Below are 26,561 nucleotides of genomic sequence, written 5' to 3' on the forward strand. Positions count from 1 at the left end.
GGCCTGGAATTGTTTCTCCCTCTCAGCTCTCAGCTGGAATCAACTCTGTTGACAATTTGATCTTGAACTTCTGACCTCCAGAACCGAATGGCAGCACATTTCTATTGTTTAAGCCACTCAAGTATAGGACTTTGTTTCAGCAAACTAACATACAGAATTGATAGGTGGTCAAGTTGGGACTTGAACCCAGGTCTTCGGATTCAGGCCATGAGCTGGAATCACTGTACGATGTCATCACTGCTCTGGATTCCCCGTGCAGTTCTGAGCCCCTTAGCTGGGTAAGCTCTAGTGGAAGCCTGGGGCACTTCAGCATGAAATCCAATGAGAAGCTTGCTGTCCAGAGCAAAGAAATCCTACTATGACTTGAGGTATTAGGATGTTAAAACTCAAAGAGACCTTCAAGATATTCTAGAGCAGCGATTCTCAAATTGTGTTCCATAGAACCCTAAGCGCCCGTAGGGGTGCCTCAGGGGCTCCTGTAGTGTTGGAGGATGAGGAGAGGCAGGTTTCTAGGGCCCTTGCTCCTAGGTCACCCTGAACATTGAACTTTTGTATACTTTGGACTTTGACATACGATCTTTTTTTAAACTGAGGTGTAGTTGATTTACATTGTGATAGTTTTAGGTGTAGAGCAAAGTGATTCAGTTACACATCCACATATTCTTTTTCAGATTCTTTTCCATTGTAGGTTATTACAAGATATTGAACATAGTTCCTTGTGTTGTATAGTAAGTCTTTATTATCTATTTTATATATAGTAGTACATATCTGTTAATCCCAAACTCCTAATTTATCTCTCCTCCCTCCTTTCTCCTTCATTAACTGTAAGTTTGTATTTTGTGTCTGTGAGTTTATTTTTGGTTTGCCAAACGGTTTTGTTTGAATAAAGAGTTCTGTGGCTTAAAAGATAAAAAACATTAACCAAGTCCAAATCTGTATCTTACTAATGAAGATACTAATGTCCAAAAAGTCTCAATGAAGTTCTCAGGGTTGTGGGTAAGTGTGGCAGAGCTGGGAATGGCTGTCACTATATTCTGCTATACCTTACTGCTCATTGTAGGAAGAAAAAGGAGTGAATATTGCCTGGAAATGAGGACCACAGGGGGCATGGCTGACCTCGGAACCTCACCATCCATTGCATCTATCCATGAGGGGCATAGGTAACCTGATTCCCAGGGGGACTCATTGGGTACCATCCCTCACATCCACATAGGGGAAATAATGGTCCTGACATGGAGATTCATGCAGCAGGGTCAGATTCTAGACATTTCCCTGTTCATAACCCATGTGGGAGCACTTGGTATAATGGGACTCTTTCTATCTGGCTACTAGCGGGCTCTCCTGATATTCAAGAGTTGCTTTTTGATTCCATTATCCCACAGAGTCAGAGAAAATTGGTAACAAATAAATGATAAGAAAAAGAAGAAGAAGTGCTGTCTGGAAAAATACAACCTGTTTTCAAGACTACGGATCCGCAAGTGGCTTAAGATGGCACTGTTTTCTCTCACAATCTACTTCCATTTACTGACTTTCATGGGACTAAGGAGAGTGGAAAAGCTGGCTTAAAACTCAAAGTTAAAAAGACTAACATCATGGCATCCAGTCCCATCACTTCATGACAAATAGAAGGGGAAAAAGTAGAGGCAGTGACAAATTTTCTTTTCTTGGGCTTCAAAATCACTGTGGATGGTGACTGCAGCCATGAAATTAGAAGACACTTACTCCTTGGAAGGAAAGTTATGACAAATCTAGGCATCATATTAAAAAGCAAAGACATCACTTTGCTGACAAATGTCTGTCTAGTCAAAGCTATGGTTTTTCCAGTAGTCATGTATGGATATGAGAGTTGGACCGTAAAAAGGTTGGGTGCCAAAGAATTGATGCTTTCAAACTGTGGTACTGGAGAAGACTCTTGAGAGTCCTTTGGACTACAGAGAGATCAAACCAGTCAGTCCTAAAGGAAATCAACCCTGAATATTCACTGGAAAGTGAATGCTAAAGCTGAAGCTCCAATACTTTGGCCACGTGATGCGAAGAGACAGTTCATAAAAGATGCTGGTTCTGGGAAAGATTGAGGGCAGAAAGAGAACAGGGTAACAGAGGATGAGATGGTTAGATAGTATCACTGACGCAGTGAACATGAACTTGAGCAAACTCTGGGAGATAGTAAAGGACAGGGAAGCCTGGTGTGCTGCAGTCCACGGGGTCGCAGAGACAGACGTGACTTAGTGATTCAATGGCAACAACAACAACCGGGACTAAGGAAGCCCTTTTGGGATCCTTGAATCCCAGCCACAGTTAGTGGTTAGACATATCAAACAGTGATGGTTTGGGTGAGGGAGAGGAGACAGGAGCCAGTTTCTGTGCAAAGGGAAGATGAGGAACAGAAGGAGCCAGACTGAGCAACAGAGCCTAAAAACCAGGCAGGGGATGGGATTCCTGAATGTGTTGCTACTGTGGAAGAGCTGTTGTTCATGTGAATTAAAAGAGTTGCTTCACTAAACCATTATGAGATCTGGCCCTTCCTTCTTTTCCACCAGAAGAGATGATTAGACTAAAGTTGTGTCTGCCCTCTCCCTTCATAGGAGTCCCAAGAACATCATCAGTCAAGTGGTGAATCCTAAAGGGAATCAGCACCAAGATGGCACCTCACACTAATGTAGAAGTGCCACAGTTGGTTCTTACTAGAGAAAAAAGCTGTTCCTGAAAATTCTCTCAAAATTTTGGGGCTCTGGCAACTGAAAGAGGGATCCTTTCGAATTGAGGATAAATAGAAGGAGGAATTTTCAACCTTCAGCTTCACAAGATCATGGCTGGCCAGCATGAATTGGCAGGTGTAGTGGAGGTAGTGGAGTGCCAACTCTACTGGCACAAGGACTATATTGGCTCAGCCAGGATGGGCTGAATTCCAACTCTAATAGCCCTGAGGTAGCAGTGGTGTTGTTTGGTCAGGGCCAGCGGTAGCAGAGCCCTGGATTGGCAAAAATACGACTATACTGAGTCAAGAAAACATGTAAAATGCTTCTTGCGAATTAGCAGAAATGTTTGGAGGAAGGTGATCCACAAGGAGTTGGGTTTCCCACATGTGTAAGTCAGGGGGGACTTGGATATTCATGTTGAGATGTGTAGAGGCCAGTGAAGAATGGGGCATTTGGGTTGCTGGTTACTTTCTAATGGGCATAATGACAGAGCAACTTGCTCATTTTTTAAAAAAAGAATTATTAATTTGGCCGTGTCCAGTCTTTGTTGCAGCATGCAGAATCTTTGCTGTGTCATGTGGGATCTTGGGTTGTGGTGCATGGACTCTCTCGTTGTGTTGTGTGGGATCTTAATTCCCTGACCAAGAATCGAACCTGTGTCCCCTGCATGGCAAGGCAAATTCTTAACCACTGGACCACCAGGGAAGTCCCACAACTTGCTACTTAAAATACCAATTTCCAAGACTTCAGTAATAAGAGTGAAATTCAGATTCCTTCTCAACATAAAGTCTCTGTTTCTAAGAATGAGTTCTGGCTTCTAATACAAGATATGAGACTAAATGTAAGTGTTCACTTTCTACTTTTTCCCCAAATACCATCGTGTTAACAAATGAAGAACAGAAGGGAATAACTGGAGTTGAGAGAAAGGGGAAGAAGAACCATCAGCAGATGAGAAAGAATGATGAATTTCTGAAAGACGGGAAGCAAAAAAGGAATCATATTGAATGAGTCCTGGAGTTGGGCAGCTCAGTTCCTGAAGGAGCAGTGAGTGTAGAAACCGTTCCCGCTGGGTGAGCCCGAGAGGGGCTCCAAGTACAGGGGCAGCGATACAGAGCAGGATCAAGGGAAAATGGTATGAAATAGAAGCGGTTTATTGAAGGATTTTTTTTCTGGAATATTTACACAATTGCATGCCTCCTCCTCCTCCCCCCATCCCCACAAATGTGAGGAAGGACCTTAGTCTCAGATTAAAATCAGAAGGTTGCTCTCGAAAGAAGACATTGTTTGGGGAGTTCTGGGGAGCTGAGTGGCTATAGGGACTCAGAGCTTTATTTCGCCTGATCAAGAGAGATGCTTTGCCAGCTCCCAGCCAAGCCACTCTGAAGAGAGGCTGCCAGTCTACATGCCCTATAGGCACATGCATTTCTTATGGTGAGCCCTTCCTTTTAGGGAAAGGCCTAGAGGGAAGGTAGATTACCCACATATAGAAGCCATCCGGTCCCCATGAGCTTCTTTATTAGGATAACGTATGAGGAAGGACAGGATAGGATGCCTAGAAATTATTCACTGGCTTAAGAAACATGAAAATTCTTTTTACTACATGGCAGCCACCCATCCAGTCAGTGGATGGCTCTTCTGAATCCTTCTGGGAGGGTAGCTCAGACGTCATCCATCAAAGGTGTCCAAGGTCATTTCAGCCTGCAGAAAGAGGGACAGAGATTAGGGAGGAGTCATGATTGTACTCTTAAAAGGACCCGCCTGAAAGGGGCTGGTTACCTTGGATAGAACACTCCACTGCAAGTGCATCTGGAAAAGGTCTAGCTGTGAACCAGGAAGAAGAGCTGATATTAGTGCACACACAGCACCTCTGCAGAGATGGAACAAAGGACCAGACATTCAATGCTAATCAGTGACACCAGAAAGGAGTAAGGCAGAAAAAAGGGAACAACCAACCTCAGTTCAGTGAACAGAAGAACCTTCAGAAATTCTATCTAGAGCTTTGAAAAGATATTGCATCTATTAAAAAAATATATTAGGCTGCTGTGAAAAAGAAGAACCCAAAGGACAAAGAAGAATCATAAAATTTGATGACTCTGAATTTAAAAATTCAGCAGATGGGTAGATGATAACATTGGTTGTTGGTTTTGAATTTATTAGACAAACTTACAGAAAAGCCCAAATTTAATTATAGTTAAAGAACTGAGTATAAAAGTTGTGGATTCTGTAGGTAGAGGCAGAAAGGTGGATGGACAGATAGGATTCTCATTTACTCAGATCACAAGATAGAAGGTCAGGACATACAGTCTAAAGTTAGTAGATCCCCCCCCCCCCAATAGAGGATTAGTTATGTTATTTTAATTGATTAAATTAATTAATAGAACTGGAAATAAACCTGTGAGATTGGGCGCAGGATGAAGAGAGAGAATAAACAGTAATTCAGGTGAGCTTTCAGATCTGTTACTCAATACACTTAAAGCTGACAAGTCAAGAAAGACAGGTATAAGCAACATAACCAGACATGTGGAGGTAATCACTAGAAAAAGATCAAAGAGAGAAGTGGTTAAGAGTGGTTACCTTTGGTGAATAGAACTAAACTACAAGGGGATGGATGGTTTTGTTTTTGCTTTTGTATCCTTGGTTATTTTCATTTTCACTATAATATTTTTCTTGCATTGAAGAAGTTCTGGAAAGACGCAAACTGCTCATAGTGGTTATTCTGGTGCGTTGGAGTGAGGGATATTGGTGGAGGGGTAGAAAAATTTAATATTTTTCTTTCTTTATTTTCTTGTTTAGACTATATTTTTACAATAACAATTATTAGCTTTGTATTAAAATATCTTCTTACAATTTTAAATATCACTCTCTCCCATATATCAGTTGATCTAGGAGAAGAAAAGACCCTTTTCAACTGTAAAGAGCCTCAGTGCACTAATCAGAAAGCTGTAGGAGGTCGTCCAAAATTCTGTTCTGGGAACTCTGAACTTCAACTTCACCACTAACTGCATCTATTTTTGGATAGAATGGTTCTCAAAGGATGCTGTGTCTCACTTCCTGTAGGCACATTTTACAACTTTAATTGATTAGGTTTTTTTCAATGATTTATATTTTATTGTTAAATGAATGAAGTTTCACCATGCTTTTGAAGATACATATTTCAAAAATATCTGGTTCTTTTTATTTTTAAAAAATAATTGATTAGTTTCTCCATCATAACTTATTGCATTATTATGTCCTTTTAAAGCCTCTATAGATGTACACTGTTCTTTTCAGGAGCTGTCCCCCAGAGACATTTAGTACAAGATTTTTAAAGAATTATATTTAAAGCACCACATTACTAATTTTTCAACATTGTTAACTTTTAACAATTTAGTTCAAGCTGTGATGTGTAAGAGTCCAATTGAATGCCAGAGGGCTACCTTTTATGGTTCTTGTTTTAATAATCATATGGTAATATTTTTATTAATACCATTTTGTAACCAAAGCTGTGACTTTTACAGATTTAATTTAATGACCATATAACTTCCAAAGATATACCTACCTTAGGCCAGACAAGATTGGAGGGCTCAGAAATGAGAAGCCACAGGAAGCAAAAACACATTTGTTCACAATAAAAATGTTTCTTCTTGCTATATTATTTCTATTTTATAGCTGTCAAAAGCTGATGAGATCATGTGACTCTCCTGTTTACTATACCAGAAGTCCTCTGAGAGCCAGGGCCTGCTAATTCCTCTGGTGCTGGCACTGAGGACGTTCAATAAATATTTGTTCAATGAATACATCTGTATACAAATGAATGGATGAATGAATGAGCCACAAATAGACTTTAGTTTTCAAAATCTCTATCCGGTTCTCATGCAGAAGCCCACACCACCTCTCCTATAATAGCCAGAAGATTACCAAAGTGAAATCTTAAAAGTTTAAGGACTCCAAAGCCATAGATTGGCACCGGAAGACTTATTTTCCAGTTCTGACCAAACGAAGCCATAGGGACAGCCTCACGTTCTCCATGACTGGCATTTATGCCAAATAGATTTCATACGCTTGACAGTCCATTCTTAAGTGTGTGAATTTATTTCAAAGTTTAGACTGTAAGGAGGGCACCATGGAAACCGTAAAAATGAAGATACGGTGATTTACAGGAAGATGTGTGTTTAAATCAGAATATCTCCTTAGGTGAAAACATATCACCATCCAAACAGATTTTATCAAGGGGCAGATTCAGAGGTAATGATGGGCTGACTGGTGTGAGATAAACTTGAGTAATGGCTGGCGGGTCTATTGAATTTGGACATTCATGAGGATTTCCTCCCAGCAATTCCTTCTAGAACATGCCCCAAAGGGAAAACAGTTCTACCAGCTGATATCTCTGAATCTCTGCAGCTTTTCGATGAAGTTTTTAAGAGAGCAATACTAAAATCAGCTCAGCTCCTCTGTAATCCCCATTTCCCCAGCACCATCACAGACCCCTCCTACCAAGGATGGAAGTGGGAATCATTTATCCCAGGGCCCCTGGACTCCATGACAGAACTGAAGACCCCTTTTACCACAGTTTGAAAGGCAGAGAGGGTGTCCTGGAGCTTCAGACTTCCCACAGGGCCCCTTCTTTGGATATCTGATGAGAATACGGCAACATGGGTCTTGCTCTGCCAAGGACCCCTTGATTTGTCTTGTGTAACCTGGTAGCCTGTTGGTGATATACTTTGGAAAGAAACACTAGGTCTGTGATAAGCATTTTAGTTGTATTCTAACCCCTTCCCCACCACCCCATCCCTCAGTTAATTGCTAGGGGGGAATCCGACAAGTTTGCCTCTGCACAGAGGCTCCTTGGCAGGGCTCCAGTAGCTGCAGTAGGGCACACCCTTAAATGTAATGTAGTCAAAGTGCTATTAAATTAATTACAGCATTTATCATGGGACTATTTACAAGATAAAGTCATGCAACATAAAACATTAAAGAAACATGATTACACAGAAATGGAAGGAAGAGTGCTGGGTATCAAATATGAAGCACTTTTCAAAAAACTTTTAAAAAAAATAGTATTTACTTGGCTGCATTCCGAGTGGGATCTTCATCATGTCATGCACAATCTATTGTTGTGACACACTCTCTAGTTGTGGCGCTCCACTCTCCAGTTGTGACATTGCCCTGAGGCATGTGGGATCTTAGTTCCCCAACCAGGAATCAAACCCACATCCTCAGTACTGGAAGGCAGGTTTTCAACCACTGGACCATGAGGGAAGTCCCTAAATATGAAGTACTTGATTAATCAGTTGGCTCTGAGAATGGGTTAGTTAGATTTACTCAGATGAGCAGAGTTGGAGCCTACCTCCTTGGAGAAAATCAGGCATCTTGGCATCTACGGGCTTGCTAGTTCTTTATTTTCTCTTCATTTTAGCAATAAAAGCAGGTACATTTTTTTTCTCTCTAAAGGAATAGAGCCTTCCTGTGGAATCTTTGTAGTCGTCTCTCTCCAAATCAACATGAAGGATATTTCTAAGTGTTAATAGCTGTGATAGGATCTTTGTGCATAGACTAGATACCAATCTCGTTATCCTTTAAATGAAAGGAACCGCTACAGGCTACTTTGCAGTATTTCCTTTACACAACTTCCAGCAACATGCAGGGTTTCTTTAGAATGATGAGGACTTTTGCTGAACCATGATTCCAAATGATTCAGAATAAGATGTTTAGGCTCTATTAATACAATTCTGGTTCCAGGATTGTTTCTCTGGAACCAGGAACCAGAGATGAAATTGCCAACATCTGTTAGATCATAGAAAAAGTAAGAGAATTCCAGAAAAACATCTACTTCTGCTTTAGTGATTATGCCAAAGACTTTGACTGTGTAGATCACAACAAACTGAGGAAAATTCTTCGAGTTGGGAATATCAGACCACCTCACCTACCTCCTGAGAAATATGTATGTAGGTCAAGAAGCAAGTTAGAACTGGGCATGGAACAACAGACTGGTTCCAAATAGGGAAAGGAGTATGTCAAGGCTATATATTTTTACCCTGCTTATTATTTAGCTTATATACAGAGTACATCATGCAAAATGCTGGGCTGGATGAAGCACAAGCTGGAATCAAGATTGCCAGGAGAAATATCAATAACCTAAGTTAAACAGATGATACCACCCTTAGGGCAGAATGTGAAGAGGAACTAAAGAGCCTCTTGATGAAAGTGAAAGAGGAGAGTGAAAAACTAGCTTAAAACTCAACATTCAAAAAACTAAGATCATGACATCTGGTCCCATCGCTTCATGGGAAATAGATGGGGAAACAATGGAAACAGTGAGAGACTTTATTTTTTGGGGTTCCAAAATCACTGCAGATGGGGTGACTGCAGCCATGAAATTAAAAGACGCTTACTCCTTGGAAGAAAAGCTATGACCAACCAAGACAGCATATTAAAAAGCAGAGACATTACTTTGCCAACAAAGGTCCATCTAGTCAAAGCTATGGTTTTTTCAAGTAGTCATGTATGGATGTGAGAGTTGGACTATAAAGAAAGCTGAGCACTGAAGAACTGATTCTTTTCAACTGTGGAGTTGGAGAAGACTCTTGAGAGTCCCTTGGACTGCAAGGAGATCCAACCAGTCAATCCTCAAGGAAATCAGTCCTGTATATTCATTGGAAGGACTGATGCTGAAACTGAAACTCCAATACTTTGGCCACCTAATGCAAAGAACTGACTCATTTGAAAAGACCCTGATGCTGGGAAAGATTGAAGGCGGGAGGAGAAGGGGACAACAGCGGATGAGATGGTTGGATGGCATCACCGACTGGATGGACATGAGTTTGAGCAAGCTCCGGGTGTTGGTGATGGACAGGGAAGCCTGGCGTGCTGCAGTCCATGGAGTCTCAAAGAGTCGGACACTACTGAGCGACTGAACTGAACTGAATACAATTCACCCATAGAGGGTCTCCTTCAATTTTTAATTCTTTTCAAGTGTACTTCCAATTGGACGCCCTCCTATTTTGACCCCATTCAGTCATTCACTCAAAGAAAAGCAACTTCATTCTTCCAGTTGCTCAAGCCCCAAATCGGGAGTTATCCTAATATTCTCTCTTTTTCTTCACATTCCACGTCAAATCCTTTAAGGAACCCTGTTGGGTCTACCTTCAGAATACACTCAAAAACATTTGGGTTAGTTAACTTTCCAGAACTTCAGTTTTCCCATCTGCAGAATTGGGGTAACAGTGTTAACACCCACCCCTGTCCCCACTGGGAAGATTAAATGACAGTGCAATATTGCAGGATGGTGAGTGTTCATTAAATAGTTAACACTCAGACTATTACCATTACTAGTCTTCCACAACTAAAGTTATATGGTATATGTCATACTTTTGTGGGATGCTGAACAATTCAGAGGAATAGTAAGAAAGAGACAGCAAGAAAGCATCACCTAATGAAAGAAAATCTTCATAAACATGAAAACAAACCCAATGCTATTTGAAGTTGGAACATAAAGTTAGTCAAAAGAAACACTGATATTCTTAAAAAGACAAGCAAAACAGTAAAAAAAAATGATGTTGGCAGCCAAGTACTTCCATGTCCCAGCCAGAGATTTTCATGGAAAAGCCAAAAAACCTATGAATTTTGACAAACTGTTATATTTTAAAAGACTATATTCAAAATGTGAACACCTCTCATCATCTGAGTTTTTGAGTTATTCTTGGAGAATTCTATTTCTCCATATTTCCCAATTTTTTTTATAAAGAATATATATAACTATTGGCTTCCCAGGTGGCTCAGTGGTAAAGAATCCACCTGCCAATGCAGGAGACCTGGGTTCAATGCCTGGGATAGGAAGTTCCCCTGAGGGAGGAAATACCAAACCACTCCATATTCTTGCCTGGAGAATCCCATGGACAGAGGATCCAGGTGGCCTATAGTCCATAGGGTCGCAAAGAGTTGGACATGACTGAGTGACTGAACACACATATGCAATTTTTACAATCAGAAAAATAATATTTTAAAAATACTTGCTTTGATGAAAAGGTCATGGCAGCCCTATATTTTTTAGTTAACCAAGATTCTAATAAAAGAATAAAAAAACTTCAGATTTAGCCTAGTTTGCATGTATTATATTAAGTTTTCAAAGGTTACAAGTTTTTATTTTTAAATTATATAGGGATTTATTACCTTCTGTTTGGATCACAATAAACTGTGGAAAATTCTGAAAGAGATGGGAATACCAGACCATCTGACCTGTCTCTTGAGAAACCTGTATGCAGGTCAGGAAGCAACAGTTAGAACTGGACATGGAAGAACAGACTGGTTCCAAATAGGAAAAGGACTACGTCAAGGCTGTATATTGTTACCCTGCTTATTTAACATATGCAGAGTACATCATGAGAAACGCTGGGCTGGAAGAATCACAAGCTGGAATCAAGATTGCCAGGAGAAATATCAATAACCTCAGATATGCAGATGACACCACCCTTATGGCAGAAAGTGAAGAAGAACTTAAGAGCCTCTTGATGAAGGTGAAAGAGGAGAGTGAAAAAGTTGGCTTAAAGCTCAACGCTCAGAAAACTAACATCATGGCATCTGGTCCCATCACTTCATGGGAAATAGATGGGGAAACAGTGTCAGACTTTATTTTTTTGGGCTCCAAAATCACTGCTGATGGTGACTGCAGCCATGAAATTAAAAGACACTTACTCCTTGGAAGGAAGGTTATGGCCAACCTAGATAGCATATTAAAAAGCAGAGACATTACTTTGCCAACAAAGGTCCATCTAGTCAGGGCTATGGTTTTTCCAGTGGTCATGTATGGATGTGAGACTTGGACGGTGAAGAAAGCTGAGTGCCGAAGAATTGATGCTTTTGAACTGTGGTGTTGGAGAAGACTCTTGAGAGTCCCTTGGACTGCAGGGAGATCCAATCAATCCATCCTAAAAGAGATCAATCCTTTCTGATGTTGAAGCTGAAACTCCAATACTTTGGCCACCTCATGTGAAGGGTTGACTCATTGGAAAAGACCCTAATGCTGGGTAGGATTGGGGGCGGGAGGAGAAGGGGACGACAGAGGATGAGATGGTTGGATGGCATCACCAACTCGATGGACATGGGTTTGGGTAGACTCCAGGAGTTGGTGATGGACAGAGAGGCCGGGCGTGCTGCAATTCATGGGGTCTCAAAGAGTCGGACACGACTGAGCGACTGAACTGAACTGAACTGAACCTTCTGTTTATCAGTAACATGATTTTTTAAAAATTCCTTTCAAATAACTATATATATATATATATATATATATATATAATTAAAACTACACATGCAATTGAATCTTTGTAAAACAGATTAATTTGAGGGGCAAATTCTAAATTCAAAGGTTATAAGTTAAGCCGGTCTTCACCCAAGAAAATAAAATCTCAGTTTACTTGTAATTTTTAAGGTGAATGAAAAATATCAACTTTTAAAAACTAGCAACTTAAACACTAATTTTATTTAATGAAACTTATCCATACACATACTTAATGTTATATGGGTTTCTGTGGGGTAGGGGTGAAGGTGATATGGTGAGGGCTGGTTTTATAGTATGGTTTGTTGTTTGGTTTCGGCTGGTAAGCTATATTATTAAATATGTTTATAAAAGTTTGGAGTATATAAAACTAATAAAATAATCTTCAGTGTGCCTTTCCCATAGACTTGCCTTTGAAGTGCAGTGTTGTGGTTTAGGTAGTTTCAAGGCTATATTTATTCTATAATTTTAAAATATAAGCGTTAATAACTTAATAGTAGCAACTTGAGCTGTAATTTTAATTGTGAAACTGTTCTTCCTCTTGACATCACAATTCAATATAGTTAGGGTTTAAAAATCAGGCCACAAACAAGGGCAAGTGCACTCAGATTCTCTTCTCAGATACTATTTCATGGCAAATGATTTCCATACTCTTTGCCCTTTGTCCTTAAAGCTCCCATTAGGTAGACCAGTAGCCTGAACTTTGCAGGCAACTATCCCAATGAAACAGCATCAACCCTATGTGTGCTTGGAACATTGGGTGCTTGCAATTGTGTAGGGGTGAGAGAAGAAATATGCATTCTCCAAGTTCAAAAACATGTATTGAGCTCCCGCTCTGTGCCAGGAACTGTGCTGGTTGTTTCTACCCATGTTATGTCGTTCAATATCTGTATCAAATCCAGGAGCAAGGAGTTGAGACCACTACATTCCACAAAGGGACAAAGTGAAAGAGTCAGTCATTCAGTTGTGTCTGACTCTTTGTGACTCAATGGACTATAGCCTGCCAGGCTTCTCTGTCTATGGAATTCTCCAGGCAAGAATACTGGGGTGGGTAGCCATTCCCTTCTCTATGGGATCTTCCTGACCCAGAGATCGAACCTGGGTCTCTCGCATTGCAGGCAGAATCTTTCCCATCTGAGCCAGCAGGGAAGCCCAAAGGGACAAATGAAGTGGCAATATCAGGGTTTGGACTCCGGTTGTCTGATTCTAAGCCCACTGTACACCATTCAAAAGCTGGTGTGAAAATGAATTTGGGAAAAGGAGATGGTGTAACCAAAATATAAGCCATGTTCCAACAGAACACACTGCAAAGCAAGATATCCTATCATTCTGAAAATAGGAAAGCAAAATAAATTGAGGTCTTGCAGACTTGTCTGCAAGGATGCTGGTAACTTAGGCCATTACACTGTTCTGCTCCCAGCTCTCTTTTGGTTATTGGCATGGCACCAAGAAGACAAAATCAGGCAGGCGAGGACTCTTCTCTGAATGGCAGCCCACCTTCAAGACCACCGCTGAGGAGGTAAGGCTTGTTTCAGACTTGAAAGCCTTGTGCCACCCCTCTAGGTGGGAGGGATGGGGAAGCCTGTGGCCTAGGTGGTCCAGACGTCAGGGTAAGTTCATGAGCAGGATCAAACTCTAAGGAGCAGAAATATGATGTCCAGCTGATCATTTTGAGGATGTTAGAGTAGATTCAATTTCTTTCTTTCAACAAGGGTCCTGGAGCTGTCAGTAGGCATTTTCTTGGCAGAACTTACGCATGCTATGCATGCTAAATCGCTTCATTTGTGTCCGACTCTTTTCAACCCTATGGACTGTAACCCACCATTCTCCTCTGTCCATGGAATTCTCCAAGCAAGAATACTCGAGTCGGTTGCCACACCCTTCTCCAGGTGGTCTTCCCAACCCAGGGACCGAACCCACGTCTCTTGTGTCTCCTGCACTGGCAGGCAGGTTCTTTATCACTAGTGCCACCTGAACTATAAATGGTAGAAAATGGCCTTTTATTCAACCAGTGGATAAAAGAAAGGTCCTGATGAGACTGATGCTGGGTCTATTGTAAGGATATTGTCCAATGCCCTGCACAGAAAATTTTTCTAGCTAGAAAACACATTTGTAAGTATCAAAGTATGAAACATACCTCTTGGCACCAGGTACACATCCTCCAGAACCTTCTTCCCATATATCCTGCCATGCATACCCTCCCCCTACTCTCCACTAACACCCAAATTTCTTCCTCTCAAACATATAGAAATGGACAACAAAATTACTGTTCAATGTCTCACCCTAGAGGGACTTGATTTCTCTATTACATTAAAATAAGTAGACATTAGTTAACATATTCCTGGGACTCTCAATAAATTCTCTTTCTGTTGCTTAAAATCTAAATCCCAAATGCATCTTCCTATTTTATGATGCTTAGAAGTAAGGACTGCTAGCCATTTTCTTCTGCTGAAGAACTGTTTGAATGTGGCCGCTCTGATTTACAACATCTGTGGAGATTTGGAGACTTCTTTGAAAGAAAAACTGCAACTTGACACAAGATATTAAGAATTTACTGACCAGAAATACTTGATGAGTCTCCATGTTTTATATGCACTTACAAATATAGGCAGACACACATATTATAGGTACACATTTCTAGCACAATCACTGGATTACCGAGTTTAAATGGGAGATTTTTAAAAAAATGGTCTGTAAGAATCAAGAAATTAATACATATTTATTCATCTCAGATGATTAAAAAAATTTTTTTTTATTTCATTCTTATTTATTTATTTTGGCTGCACTAGGTCTTCATTACTGGGCACAGGCTTTCTCTAGTTGCAGTGACCAGGGGCTACTCTTCGTTGTGGCATGCAGTCTTCTCATTGCAGTGGATTCTCTTGTGGAGCATGGGCTCTAGGGCATGCTGGCTTCAGGAGTTGCAGTTCGAAGGCTCTAGAACAGAGGCTCAGTAGTTGTGGCTCCAGGGCTCTAGAACCTGGGTTCAGTAGTTATGGCGTACAGGCTGAGTTGCTCCGAGGCATGCGGGATCCTCTGGGACCAGGGATGGAACCCCTGTCCCCTGCACTGGCAGGCATATTCTTATCCACTGCACCACCAGGGAAATGCTAGATGATTTTTAAAATGTAAGCTTTTGCTTAATATATTTCCTAGAGAAATTTTATAATTCATGATTATTTTAAAAGTTAAGAGCAAAATAGACTAGACTATATTGGAGTTTGCTGCTGCTGCTGCTGCTGAGTCGCTTCAGTCGTGTCCGATTCTGTGCGACCCCATAGACGGCAGCCCACCAGGCTCCGCCGTCCCTGGGATTCTCCAGGCAAGAACACTGGAGTGGGTTGCCATTTCCTTCTCCAACGCATGAAAGTGAAAAGGGAAAGTGAAGTTGCTCAGTTGTGTCTGACTCTTTGTGACCCCATCGGCTGCAGCCTACCAGGCTCCTCCGTTCATGGGATTTTCCAGGTAAGAGTACTGGAGTGGGTTGTCATTGCCTTCTCCAATACTGGAGTTTAACCAACAATTTAAAAGTAATCAGGGGACTTCCATGGCAGTCCAGAGGTTAAGACTTCACCTTCCAGTGCAGTGGGTGTGGGTTCAATCCCTGGTTGGGGAAGCTGCATGACTCGTAGCCAAAAAACCAAAGCATAAAACAGAAGCAATATTTGTAACAAACTCATTAAAGACTTTAAAAATGGTCCACATCAAAAAAGAAAAACTTTAAAAAATAAAAAGTAATTGGAATGAAGATAATTAAGAGTGTTATTATGCAGATATGCAATGAAACAGCATTTGCTTTGGTGACTCATAATAATACTAGGCATTTGAACTGAAACCGGTGAAACGTTATGTGATGGGAAAACAATTGATCTTGGTTTTTATGTACACATTTCATTGCCTGAAGTTTCTTCTTGTTAAATAAAGTTCTGTACGCCTCTTAAATAGTTTATGTTGCATCTTGGCAAATTAATAGTTTAATTATTCACAAAAGTAATATGGCTTACTGAATAGTTCTATGCAATTTTAGCCTTACTAACACAAAATATAACAATATATTTAAGAAAAATAGGTAAGAATCATAAGTAAATCTTCTGATATTGTTGGGCTATGTTTGACTTTTAAAATTGATTTATAGGGACTTCTCTGGTGGTCCAGTGGTTAAGAATCCGCCTTCCAATGCAGGGGACGTAGGTTTGAGCCCTGGTCTTGGAATTAATATCCAACATGCCTCAGAGCAACAAAGCCCATGAGCCACACATACGGAATTGGTACACCACAATGAAGACCCAGCGCAACCAAAAATAAATAAGTAATTGAAAAATAAAACTGACTATAACTGTATAATTTCCTTTTTTCCTGCAGCTTTTTTTTTTTTAAGAACTCTGTTTGGTTTTTTCTATTTAACTCAACTTAATTTTTAGCAAGTCACCACATTACCAGTCCATGGGGTCGGAAAAAAGTCAGACATGACATAGCAACTAAACAACAAATATATTAGAAATATAGAAATATTAGAAATAATAGAATTTTGTGCTATATAGGGACTTAGTCAGAGAAGGCAATGGCACCCCACTCCAGTACTCTTGCCTGGAAAACCCCATGGATGGAGGAGCCTGGTGGGCTGCAGTCCATGGGGTCGCTAGGAGTCGGAGACGACTGAGCGACTTCACTTTCACTTTTCACTTTCATGCATTGGAGAAGGAAATGGCAACCCACTCCAGTGTTCTTGCCTGGAGAATCCCAGGGACGGGGGAGCCTGTTGGGCTGCCGTCTATGGGGTCACGCAGAGTCGGACACGACTGAAGCGACTTAGCAGCAGGGACTTAGTAATCATGATGTGGTAATTGAGGGTGGATTTGCTTAAAGACTGAAAAAACAGATCTTTTCCTTCTAACAACTGATTCTGTATATCTCAGTCTCTTAACTACAGCTTATTAAATGTTTAAGAAAATAGGTATCATAACATTGCTATAGAAGGTCAGAGAATATTCTAAAGGACCAAAGTAATACATCAAGAGGCAATTTGAGAAAAGCCACATTCTTCTGCATTCGTGTGTGTGTGAAAATACAACTGTAATAAAAAAATTTGATGATTTCCTGTAGCCAGTAACTAATAATTTATCAGAACTAACTTTTCTAGACGGACAGCTTTTTCATACTAAAAGAAAGCAACATCATTTACTTAAATGTTGATTATGATCTCGGATTTTTGCCCCAAATGCTGATGTATTAATATGATATGAAATAGTTGAGCCTGAACAGCCTGTTCATTTACTGAGTGAACAGACAGAGGAAACTTCTAGAAACTGGTTAAGTCTGATGGACCACATTCTGTGGTCAAAGGAAAAGGAGAAGTTAGGTAGTTTTTCTAGGCAATTTACGCAGAAGTGATTGTGGATCAGAGGAATGAGGGCACAGGAGAGAAGAGCGGAGCGCTGAGGGGAGGGAATGTAATCTGGATGATTTATGACCCCGCTCCTGCTGCTTCAACTTTGGAAACCTGGCTCTACTATGGCAAATGGGCAGCGTGTTAAATATCCTTTCAGAGTCTAGGCCCACTGTGGTTTCTATCCAATTCCACAGCCTTTGGGGAAGGCACATTCATTCAGGGGGTTCAACCCAGTGTGCGCCATTATCCAGACTCATTCATTCTAGATTCATGCCTAGGACATATTTAGTCAATATTTGCTCAGTAGCCTTTCAGTTATACCATGAGAGCCAGCTATCAGAAAATCTTTCAGCCAAGCACGGTTGATCTTAGCCAATATTCGTGGCACTTCTCTCTATTTGTTAATGGAAGCACGGCCATTGTCTGATCGTGTATTGATTGTGGATGAATGCCCATTGTCTAGCCCAGTGCCAGGCACATGGAAGGAGCTTGATACATATTTGCTGAGGAAATGAAAGGATGAATATCACTCACACACACACACACCCTCCTCTGTTTCCGTGCCTGAGAGCCAGTAGCAAGGGGCAGTGTTCTCGTTGGGACACAGATTTTGGCTCAGACATGTCTTCAGACTGAACACCCATCTTGAATCCATTATCTCAGGACCACAAGTCTACAGTAGCAGCTCTTCGTGCGAACAACTGAATCCATATTCATCTAATTGTTAATAGATGATCATGTATTCCTACATTTTCCACTCTGTTATATCGTCTATAATAACAGTGACTTAATTTAAGGGGGTTTTGAGAAGCCACTCAGACCTAGTTGCTTTTCCACTTCTTCTTCACTGAGTGGTCATTATCCTTCTGCCTCACTGTCTTTGCCACCTAAACCGGGGGCTCCTGAAGAAAACAATACTTTTTTAAAGTTATATTTTAGTCATTCTTTGTAAACTCCTAACACAGCTTTTGGCCTGTCAGGAGATAATCTAAAGAAACCACTTCCTGAAAGGTCGTGATGTACCTGGCATGTCACAGCCACTCTCCAATCCACAATCCAGACAATGGGGAGAACTTGGGACCCTCATTTCCATTCAAGACAACTGAGACTCAGAGGGTTTAAATAATTTGTCCAGAGTCCAGTAGATAGATGTATGAGCTCAGACCACCATCCAGATCTACACAACTCCAAAGCCCTGGTTTTTCCCACTGCACAGGGCAGCCACCCCTGTATCATGGATGCATGTTTCTAAGATGTTACATTCTAGGCACTTAGGGGGAAAAATAGTATTATAATGTGGTCTGAAATGGTCCACTCTGGCTCATGTGGCTTCAATTCCATCCATTAGACCTGAAAGCAGAAGTGGAGACCACCTCTCAGGATGCCAATGACTCCTATCTTTTGTAGTCCTAAGGACAGTTGTGTAGACACAAAGACAGTGAGAAGCTGGGTCCTAAGGATGTCACTTTGGAAACACTCTGGTTCCCTAATCTCTTTCCTTGCTTCTTTCCTACCCTGGCAATCAGGGCCCATCATCTTAAGTGACCCCAGTATGTCATTATTTTCTGAAATCTTTAGGATCCTCACTAGAAATCACAGAAGTGATTCGAGTTGGAAGAAAGAAGGTTCTGAATCAGATTCTGTAAAGGACAAGCTTGGAAATATGTCATTTTCACAAACATCCTTAATCATGGCACTAATCCACTCCCCTTCTAGCCTCTGAAGGAGTTCATTCCTCTGCAAGGCAGGGGCCTCTAAAGCAGGCTTATATTCTCCATTTCTTCACTGTTGAAAATAATACTCTGACAAATACGCTTGACCATTCACTTTTGCCATCTCTGACTATTCCCTTTGGACAGGTTCACAAATGGTAAGACAATGTAAAAGGCATGGACATTTGCTTTATTAAAATGTTTAAAAATATACATTATTTCCAAATTGTTCTCTTAAAAAACTGAAACAGTTTATAGGCTTCCAAATATTTAGTGAGTGTTCTTTTTTCACTACTTCTTCACTAACATTAACATTTGAAGTGTTTAAAGTATCAAGTAAGCAAATATTTTCTTTGTTGAATTTCTTTGTTTATGGGTAGACTGAACACTTTAAAAAATTTTTATCTTGTTTAAGGAAATGATTGAGGCATTATTATATGATGTTCTCATAAGGACTATGTTAGTCAGAATTGATCGGAGAAGGCAATGGCACCCCACTCCAGTACTCTTGCCTGGAAAATCCCATGGACGGAGGAGCCTGGTAGGCTACAGTCCATGGGGTCGCTAAGAGTCGGACATGACTGAGTGACTTCACTTTCACTTTTCCCTTTCATGCACTGGAGAAGGAAATGGCAACCCACTCCAGTGTTCTTGCCTGGAGAATCCCAGGGACGGCGGAGCCTGGTGGGCTGCCGTCTACGGGGTCGCACAGAGTCAGACACAACTGAAGCGACTTAGCAACAGCAGCAGCAGTCAGAATTGATAAGTCAACAATAATAAAGTAGGAGAAGGGACTCGTATTTGCAGGACATCTGTAATTTAAGGGAGAAGGGAATTTTAATTATTAACTTAGTCATTATGCCTGAACAATGACCTCCAGCATCTCTTAGCTGGGGTTGCAATGAGTCTTTTAAATATTTCACTGGAGGTTTGTGCCTGGTTTGCTTAAGTAGTGGTGAATAGTTTTAAATTTATCTTACAGGGAGAAGTTGATTTGGTTTTTTTCGATGTCCCCATCATTTCAGGGTTCTGCAATTTATCTGAGAGTTTAGAGAACTAGCAGAAATACAAGAAAATGCTGCCCTAAATTGCCATATGCAATTTCTTGTCCAAGGAAGATTCTCTCCATAAGATCATTTGCTTCTGCATTTTGGACAGAGAGGATACAGACAGCTGTTTCATCTCAGAACTTTTAAAAACAAATCCAGTGAAAGGTTGGCAGTTTCCTCAGTAACTAACTTGTTGAATGTACCCCTAATGGAAAAGCTCACTAACCCACTTTTTAGAGTCATTTTCCCTGGGACTGGCTGGTCAATGTATTAAGCTTTATGGAGAAGGTACAAAGCATTCAAGGCCATAATAGCCTATCTGATGGTGAGAAGTGGGCTCCAGTTTGCTTATGGACAAAGAGGAGGGACAGCTGCTTCCCTGACCATCCATGGCTCTGCAAATAAATGTGACATCTGACCTGATGCCACTGTTGAAGCCCACAAAGGACCTTGACCCTGGGGATTAAGTGGGGGAACAGTTGGGAGCAGGGAGCAATTCCCAGGGCTTGGTGCTTCTCCTGCCCTGTTTTTCTGGAGGAAACTGCTACTTATGCCTGAAGCTCCTCTCTTCTAACCACCTTGCTCACTGCAGGACCATGTGGAAGGCTGGAACATTGCCTATCAATGGAAGGAGACCCAGAAAGTTCTCTCCTCAGCTCCACAAGCATCTGGAATCCCACCACAGCCTCAGAGAATAGGATTGCTTCACAGGCACGATTTTTAAAATCAAAACTTTGTCAGTTGTGACTTCTCAAGAAGCACATGTACACACATACACGTCATCTGCCACAACTGGAGGAACTCACTGGCTGCATGCAGGGTCGACCCTATGCATCAGACAGTCTGAAGCTATCTTCTGGGTATGATCTGAAGACCAAAAGTCATTCAGTCACAGTTCCAGAAATAATCCACTAGAGTAGGCTCTTCTAGGGGGAGTATTGGCTCCAAAGAATCTTCTCTAGGTGTCAACACACTGGCCAGAAGGAGGAGGTATTACATTTACCCATCAGCATGACAGTCACCTTCCCCATTAATACAATCAGTATCTCAGCTTTGCTAGCTGCCACCAAGCATGAAGATGGACCTGTTAGGAATTCTGGGTACCTGAAGGCACCAGTAGGAAAGCTTTGTAGGACAAACCTTTCCCTAACGATTTTCTCTAGGCCAATTCTAGATATCCATTGTAAGTTCATCAAGTAAATAAGAAATAATTCTGAAATGTTTCTTAAATTCTGCTTATGAAAAGGTAGACTGCCATCTTCATGTTTAATACAAGTGAATTATCTAGAAATCTTGGGAATCTGCTCCAGTACTGAGCACAGCAGGGCTGTGCCTTGGCTAGTGTATAGGATTCTGAAATGTTCTGCTCTGCCTGTTTTGTGTTCCCACCTCCATTTGATAAAGACATGCATCTTGTAAAGTGCGTTGAGGTCAGAACCTGTATGCACCTTTATCTCATCACACTGACGTGCATATATGGCTGCTTCCTGTTTCCCATTTCCAACCACAGTCAATCAGACTGGGCACCAACCCAGCTCCTACTCTTGGTGGAGAAGAGAGACAGGTTGCATGATGCAAGACCAAGGGACTTTGGAGTCTGACCACTCGGGTTCACTGGGGCACTTCATTTGCTCTAGGCACAGCCATTATCAGACAGGAGCTTCAGAACTATTACTGAATGCATCTCAAGGACATTCAATTCTCCAGTCCACCCACATTTAATTATTTTTATTCTTAGTCCCAAGTTGCCTTTTCCTGACAGTCAGCAAGCTTCGGAGTTGCCACTGCCTCCCTTCCTAGCCAACATCATTAACAGGAATATATACAGGCTGAAAAACAACGTAGTTCAAGAATAAACATTTAAAAGCCAGCTAAAATTGTTCAAAATAAATAATTTAATTGAAGTCAGCTATGACAGTATTTTGTTATATACTTTAGCTTGGTGGCACACCAACATTAATTTCCCAAAACAACTAAGGACAGACTGTATGAAACCAATGGATGTAAACATTGTCCATTTCAAGTTTTGTTTTTATTTTGCCAACGTGTCAGCCAATACTGAAATATGAGAGTTTGCTAATGCAGCAGGCAGGTAAAAGAATAATCCACATTCATCCATTCAAAAATATTTATTGAATGGCTATTGTAGAGTTTGAGGTCTCCCAGATGGCTCAGTGATAAAGAATCTGCAAATTCAATCCCTGGGTCAGGAAGATTCCCTGGAGAAGGAAATGGCAACCCACTCTGGTATTCTTACCTGAGAAATTCCGTGAACAGAGGAGCCTGGTGGGCTACAATCCATGTGGTCGCAAAGAATCAGACACGACTGAGCAACTTAACAACAATGACAGTTGCAGAGTTTGGACTGGGTGAGGGCAGGGACTGAGTCTGCCTTGGTGCTGGCCAGAAGGAAGAGGCAGGGCTTGGATTCAGCACACAGCCCTGTGTCCAGCATTCAGGGAAACTCCGAGAATCATTTCTGAACAAATGACGGAGTACAGCAGGCTCTATGCTAGCTGCTTGGGATGAAGAGATAGGTGCTCTCAAGAAGGTCAGAGCCTAGAGCTGGAGAACAGGTGTTAACCTAATTTTTCAGACTTTCCTCAGGAAGCCAGGAAAATAGGGCCAGGAGACAAGGATGCCAGACTCGCTTCTGTCACAAACCAGGGCTGTGCCTTCTGACCCACATAGTAGGGTCCCGCTTTCTCTTTCTAAAACTAAGAGCGCAGGCTTAGAGAAACCCAAAGAACCCTTCTGAACTTTTTTCACTGCATGGAATGAGTCAAGTTGAACCCAAATATATTTAGTGGCTTTTCCGCTTTCTGTAGCATTTGGACAGAGCCGCAGGATTGGGGTCAGTGAATGAAACACTGGCCTGGGACAGACGCACGTGTGTCTCTCGGCCAGGCACTTCAGGGGAGGCTGGGCCATGTCCTGAGGAAGCCGCTGGCAGGAATGGGTTATGTAAGCATTTTGCAGAAATGTCGCTGAGGCGAGATGTTTTCTGTCCTCCTGCAGCTCTGCGTTGCTGGGCTGTGGTTGGCCGGCTCTCACTGCCGTTAGCAGGCACGACAAGCCCTGGACAAGCCCCAACTGCAGCTGTGTCTGGGAGGACGGTCCACAGCAACTCTGTTAGCCGCTGGAGTCAGCCCAGGGTGGTTCTGATGGGAGATGCCCTTCCCCACCTGCCCTTGGTCGTCTGCAGCTTCTCTCTGCGGCTGCTTCATAGGGAAGGGAGCCTGCAGGGATGCAAAATGCCACTGGAGGAGGGGGGCAGGCCAGGCTGTGCCCATGCTTTCACTCCTATTAGCCTCAAATCACACCAATCTAATTTAAAATAAAAGACTTGGAGCTTGCCATTCTTGTACCTCTGCCCGACACATGCCCCCATAAAGCCGTATGCAAAGCATATTCCCAAATAGGTGGCTTGGCGCCTAAGGAAAATTCAGTCCCCCCATTTTAAGTCAAATGCTATAGTTACCACATTATCCGATGCTTATCCCCTAGCTTCCCAAATTGAATTTTGTCCCAGCTTGCCAAACGAGCCCATCAGGAAGTCCTGAAATTTCCTGGTTACTAAAGAGGGTACATTAAACAAACAGAACAAATCAGAATGATGTCTGGATTGGATTCCTGGCGTGGCTCTTAGCATCTCAGTTTCCCCACTGGTAAAATAATGAGCAAAGTATCTCAAAAACCTGAGCAGAAACCTACCACAGATGCAGCTGTTATTGTCATGGTGTTGTTCCAACAGGAATCAAAACCATGAAGGGACACTGAATTTTCATTTGGACAAGAATGAGGTTTAGCAGCGCCATCATTCGGAGCCTCTGCTTAGGTTCTGATGTAGGATTAAAAGGTGCTGGCTCCAGAAATATCAAAAAGAGCCACAGAATTAGAGCGGAGCGCATACATACGTCCTCACCACAGTGTAGTTAGCCTGTGGCAGCACAGACAGGAAACTGGAGAGGTGGCAACGAAAAAACCTCGAGGTCAAAGTAAGCATCACACGTCCAGGTTAGAGAAAGCGTTGGTGAAGTCACCGATGAAAACCATTTCATCTTGAAAGAGGTGAGCCTGATCTCAACAGTCCCAAGTCACCAACACTTAACAACATACTATACAAAGTTCCACGTAACACGGCCTGGACTGATTTTAAGAAAAGAAACATCCATAACACTACCCGGAATAGCCACCATCACAAACAATGTGCAGTCGAGTCAGAAAATGTGGGTTCAAATCTCTGCCTCAGTTAAGCAGCTGTGTTCTGTGGTTCGTCCACACTGTTGACTTCTGCCAGAAGGAGCCATGGAGTGTGCACAAATACCTTGGTGCAAACAGCACAGTGGGACTCTTCTGTTACTTCTCTTTACACATTCGCGTTTGATGCGAAGACATTTGACTAGACTTCCCTAGTCTTTGTTCCTTTCATCTGCTGTTTCAACCAAATACTGTTTTATGTATAGCAGACTTAACTCCTGTCCAGATTGGTCTGGCTAGGAAGGGAGGGAGGAAGGGAGAAAGAAGAAAGGGAAAGAGAGACAGACACAGAGATTGTGTGTATTAGAGAGAAGGTTTCTCTCTATCTCTCTGGATTTTTTTTCCTAGAAAATCAACTTTCTCTTTTACAGCAAGGCTACCTACCTTTATGTGAATCAGCACCCCGGGCTCTCCAGATACCTGAAATAAAAACTACATTTCTTCCATGATTGGAAGCTATTTCCTAAAATAATTCATATTTGCTCTAATGTCAGTGGCTACCAGGAAGAAACCAGAATCATCTGCTGAAAGTCTCAGGGCTAAAGCATGTGAAAGTGCTGAACAATGTATACCTTCTACGCACTTCCTGGAGCTTGTGGGGAATCTTGTGAAGGTTTGAACTCAGAATATACTGTTGCACTGTCAAGTTCAAGGGCAAGCTGACAGGGGTTGTATTGTGAGAAGTGATGGCAATCCCTTGAATATTATTTTGATGATTATGTCAGAGTTCAACTGGAAGGCAAAGATGCTAGGCTCTTACTTGAATTTTACAAAACATAAAAGATAGCTCACCACTTTGTGGATTACCAAAATAATTCATCCTTTGATTCAATGATTACTTTTAAAGGCTTCATAATAGGAAACCACCTTCCAATAACGATAGGGAAGTCATTTCAGTGGATCGAGACACCTGATCTGTTTTCTCAGTTCGACAGCATGAAAAATCAGAAACTAAACACAATTAATATGTACGTTCCACAAATCTGTGATTTTTTATGCTATTTGAATACAGGACTTTATAGGTTTGAAAGAATACATATGCTACTTATTTTATACATGGCACTACAAAATCAGCCAGTCAGCACACTTGGTAAAAACGCCTAACATGAAACAGTAAGACCTCTGGGAAATGGGGCAGAAGTAGAAACAGATCCTGTCTTTTATATTCAACATGAAAATATTTTATTTGTGCCAACAAAGACTTACTCATAAGACAGTTTCAGAGCTATCACATTTGAGATAAATTTCACATCTTGTCCAAGCCTTGCATTTTCCCTGAAGGTGGGATCATTTAAGAATAAATGTCCAGAAAACACTGTATTCGGGTACCTCTGAAATGAGTTGCTAATAATCATGTCCCTTGGATTCACCTTGATATGTATGATTTTCTTTGCTTGATCTTACGAATTATTATTCTGAAAAGTTCACGTTAGGAAAAGTTACAGGTACTAAGAATTACAGGAGAAAAAGTTACATATGAAAACAGAAACTGACCGTTGAAAGAAAGCTGCTGAGAAGTTTCCTGATGAGGCAAGAATAGGGGAAGAGAGAAAGTGCTGTCTCCTATCTGCGTGTGAGCATCCCTTATCCTCCCCTCTGGGCCTCTTGTGTTTGTTGGTTCTCTGTACAGCTGCTCATTTCCATCCCAGGCTACCTGTGAATGATGCTTCCTCATTTCAGGCAGAATGGTTGCCCGGCCCCATCCCTCCTGGCTCAGGGTAGGACCAGGTGAGAGGACTGCATCAGAGACCATCTGCTGATACTGGCTCATCACGGTGGCCTCCTCTTCCTTGTTTCTCCCCTAATTCTATTGTGAAAGCTCCAATACTTGGACCACCTGATGTGAACAGCCGACTCATCAGAAAAAACCCGGATGCTGGGGAAGATTGAAGGCAGAAGGAGAGGAGGATAACAGAGGATGAGATGGTTGGATGGCATTACTGATTCAATGGACATGAACTTGGGTAAACTCCAGGAGGTAGTGAGGAACAGGGAGGCCTGGCGTGCTGCAGTCCATGGGATCCCAAAGAGTCAGGCATGACTTAGCAACTAAACAACAACTGTGCACCCAGGCCTGCTACAACCTCCCAGCTCTACCATTCTGCTGTGTTTCTCATTGTAGAACTAGGTTACAGAGTGAACTGGGATGGCAATCCTGATTTACAATAAGGCCTATTAGAGGAGAAAACCAACCACTTTGTT

This window comes from Giraffa tippelskirchi, chromosome 12, assembly GCF_054371585.1.
Source record: "Giraffa tippelskirchi isolate mGirTip1 chromosome 12, T2T-mGirTip1v1.2.pri, whole genome shotgun sequence".
NCBI lineage: Eukaryota > Metazoa > Chordata > Mammalia > Artiodactyla > Giraffidae > Giraffa > Giraffa tippelskirchi.